The 4,260-nt window shown below is 39.9% G+C and overlaps 1 non-coding gene across 1 annotated transcript; it reads left to right on the top strand.

The window, feature by feature from the left end:
• Positions 1 to 279: 279 nt before the first annotated feature.
• Positions 280 to 351, top strand: TRNAW-CCA. The gene has a single exon. It is a non-coding gene; the product is annotated as a tRNA-Trp (tRNA).
• Positions 352 to 4,260: the final 3,909 nt, after the last annotated feature.

Raw genomic sequence — 4,260 nt, 5'->3', positions numbered from 1 at the left:
TGAAGACCTCATATTTATTAAGCACTTACTGTGTGCCAGGCACTTGAAGTGTCTTATAGGACTTAATCTCTCCAACAATCCTTTGAGGAAGTGCTGCACTTATTCAGATGTTAACAATTTAGCAAATTGGGACTCAAGAACGTGAATTAGCTCACTCGGGTCTGCAGTTAGGGAGCAGCATGCCTGACATTCAAGTCTGTGTCCTCCAAAACCAGAGCCTGTACTTGCCCTTCTGCTTTTATCCTCAGAATATATTTGCATCTATATATCAGTGGGGCTTCCCTGGTGGCTCAGAGGTTAAAGCGTCTGCCTCCAGTGCAGGAGACCCAGGTTCGATCCCTGGATTGGGAAGATCCCCTGGAGAAGGAAATGGTAACCCACTCCAGTATTCTTGCCTGGAGAATCCCATGGACGGAGAAGCCTGGTGCTACAGTCCATGGGGTAACAAAGAGTCGGACACGACTGAGCTACTTCATTCATGTATCAGTGGAGGCAGTGCACTTAGAGGCTGGAAGTCCATACTCATATCTTACCTTTGCCCAGTCTTTACTGAATCATGCAGAGAAGGAAATGGCAACCCACTCCAGTACTCTTGCCTAGAGAATTCCGTGGACAGAGGAGACTAGTGGGCTTCTGTCCATGGGGTCGCACAGAGTCGGACATTACTGAAGCGACTTAGCATGCATGCATGCATTGCAGAAGGAAATGGTAACCCACTCCAGTATTCTTGCCTGGAGAATCCCAGGCACAGGGGAGCCTGGTGGGCTGCTGTCTATGGGGTCACAGAGTCGGACACAACTGAAGCGACTTAGCAGCAGCAGCAGTACCGCATCATGCTAAACAAATGATCTGTTACATACTTTGAAAATCAAGGGATTTTGTGAGTATTAAATAGATTTCCATTTCTCCCTCTAACAGAAGAAGGTAACACTACCTAATTCACAGAGTTGTTTTGAAGGTTTTATTAGATAATGCAATCATCTCCCCCATCTGCGGTCTTGTTTTTCTGTTTCATTTAACCATGGTTAGTTGTGGTCCACAAATATTAAATGGCAAATTCCATAAATAATTCATAAGTTTTCAATTTCACATTATTCTGAGTGACAGGATGAAATCTCAGGCTGTCTGCTCCATTCCATAAGGGGACGTGAATCACCCCTTTGTCCTGCACATCCCTTTGTTACTCACTTAGTAGCCACCTTGGTTCTCAGAGCAACTGTCTCAGCACTTGTGTTCAGCTAATACTTCTTTTACTTAATAATGGCCCCAAAGCTCAAGAGTAGTGATGCTGGCAACTCAGATATGCCAAAGAGGAGCCAAGATCTTCCTTAAGTGAAAAAGTAAAAGTTCTCAACTTAATAAGAAAAAAAAAATCGTATGCTGAGGTTGCTAAAACCCACGCTAAGAACAATTCTTCTGACTCTGTAAAGGTAAAGAAATTCACACTAGTTTTGCTGTCACATCTCAGGCTGTGAAAGTTCAGCCACCGTGTAGGCTGTGTTTAGTTAAGATAAAAAGGCATTAAAATTGTATTATGAGGTATTTTGAGAGAAAGACCATATTCACATAACTTTTATTACAGTATATTGTTATAATTTTTCTATTTTGCTATTGATTATTGTTGGCAGTCTCTTACTGTGGCTAATTTATCTTTTTAAAGATTTATTTACTTTTTGGTTGTGCTGGGTCTCCTGTCGCTGTGTGCAGGCTTTCTCTAGTCGCAGTGCTAGGGCTTATTGCGGTGGCTTCTCTGGTTGTGGAGCACAGGCTGTAAACACATGGGCTTCATAGAGGTGGTGCACGGGCTTAGTTTTCCTATGGTATGTGGGATTTTCCTGGACCAAGGATTGAACTCGTATCCCCTGCATTGGCAGGCAGATTCTTTACCACTGAGCCACCAGGAAAGCCCCTATGCCTAATTTACAAATTAAACTTTATCATAGGTATGTAATAGGAAAAAGCATAGTTTGCATAGGGTTCAGTGCTATCCATAGTTTCAGGCATCCACTGGTAGTCTTAGGACATATCCCCTCAATCACCTCAGATATGCAGATGACACCACCCTTATGGCAGAAAGTGAAGAGGAACTCAAAGGCCTCTTGATGAAAGTGAAAGTGGAGAGTGAAAAAGTTGGCTTAAAGCTCAACATTCAGAAAACAAAGACCATGGCATCCGGTCCCACCACTTCATGGGAAATAGATGGGGAAACAGTGGAAACAGTGTCAGACTTTATTTTTCGGGGCTCCAAAATCACTACAGATGGTGACTGCAGCCATTTACCCAAATTAAAATATGTGGCTCCATTCACTGAATCCACACATTCATAGGCTTTGGAAAAGAGATAGCAGCCAAAAGTTTTTGCAAAAATTTCTGATATAGGAAAGGAAGCATTTAGTTGGGCACGTAGCAATAGCGGAACTACCCTGGAAAGCTTCTGAACAATTTCATTTGCACAGTCTTTAAGCACATTTGCAGGATGGAGATAAGACTTTACAAACACCCACTGGCACCTCGTCTTTGTGCTCATTTCTAATAGCATCTGCACATGAAATTATGCCTGTGTTTTAACAAGACACAAGACAGTTGGAAACAAAAAAAGTAATAAAATATATAAGAAGGCCATTTTGACGTTTATGTCTTTATTCTCTATTATGTAAACAGGAGCACTAGACAAGCTTACACATACAATGAACTTCTACCCCAGTTGATGAAGCATGCACCAATGTCACTTTCCCAGGTGGCACTAGTGGTAAAGAATCCACCTGTCAGTACAAGAGATGCAGATTGGATCCCTGCGTCAGGAAGATCCCCTGCAGTAGGAAATGGCAACCTGCTCCAGTATTCTTGCCTGCATAGAGGAGCCTGGCAGGCTACAGTCCATGGGGTTTCAAAGAGTTGGACACAGCTGAGCATGAATGCACACACCAATGTCAAACCAGAGGCTTCACTTTCTCTTTTACTTTTAGAGTCAATTTTTTAAAGTATAATCTCCAGTGCTCTTCTAAATAAAATAATTTTATTAGTGAGTATCTTATGCTTATTCAAACTAATTCTTCTCATATGCCTTTGGCTGTGGTATCATGAGAAACACTATTAATAGAAGATTCCCATGCTATTTGCATTCTTTAAAAAAAGAAATATATTGCAAAATTTCAACTAAAGTATCATGTTTTACAAGCATCATAAGCATTTATAGGCAATTTGAATTATCTTGTTTATTCAAATGTCCAAACTATGCTAACATAAAATAGCTATTCCACATTTCAATTTTCTAAAGCATCAGAAATTAATATGGTGGGATGGCTGACATAGGTTCTACCGGCAGGGATTCTAACATCAGATACTCTTGCAAATTTACAAGAGCTGATATTTCACTAAAGTTAAAGTGTTCACATTTGTTGTCATCTAATTTACATAGTAATTCTTTTGCATTTCATTGGGGATCATCCATGTCTCAAATAATTTTATATTATTAGCTCTCTAGAAAATCATTTTTTATGCATTCATTTAGTCATTCAATCATTTAACAAATATTTGTTGAGTGCCTACTATATGCCAAATTGAACTAGTTGCTGGAATGAAAGCAATGAACAAAATTAGTAAGCTTAGTTCTCATTCTTTATAACAAGTTACAACATCCCCAGCTCAGTGCCTCAAATCCAATCTGTAGTAGCACAAGTAAAAATGAAAGTTGCAAAACATAAAAAATTAAGTTATAGTGTATGTTCTTACTATTCTGAGCTTAACGTATTCAGTGTTGACTCATATATATCAAACCTCTTATCAGTCTTAACTTTTAGCACATTTTTGAAACTGCCCCCTCAAGACGTGTTATTTCAGAAGAAACTGGATGAAAACCGTTCAAAATCTCCAACAGAAAACAAAAAGTTATGCCCGTAAGAATTCTCCTATCCCAGTGAGTATTAAACATCATGACTTTAAGGCTAGAGAAGCCATTATCAAAAGGTACTTGTATCTCACTCCCAAGATAGATAAACTGGAAGTTAGGAGGCTTGGGATACAGTCCTGGAGAAGTAGGGGGACTTATCTGTTGTCCGAATCTGGACACAAAGAGAGTACCTGGGGTACTGACACCAGGAGTAGAGGTAGGAGCTACCAGAGCTGCCCATGGATAAATCACTTAACCTCTTTGGCCACTGTTTTCTCCGTCAAATGGTAACAATAGCACACAAGGTTATGAAAATATGAAATATGAGATTAAGCATAAAATTATTTGAAAAATGTCTATGTTGCACAGAT

This window comes from Bubalus bubalis, chromosome 4 (assembly GCF_019923935.1).
Source record: "Bubalus bubalis isolate 160015118507 breed Murrah chromosome 4, NDDB_SH_1, whole genome shotgun sequence".
In the NCBI taxonomy this organism is placed as follows: domain Eukaryota; kingdom Metazoa; phylum Chordata; class Mammalia; order Artiodactyla; family Bovidae; genus Bubalus; species Bubalus bubalis.
This window is presented reverse-complemented; position numbering and strand designations above follow the sequence as displayed.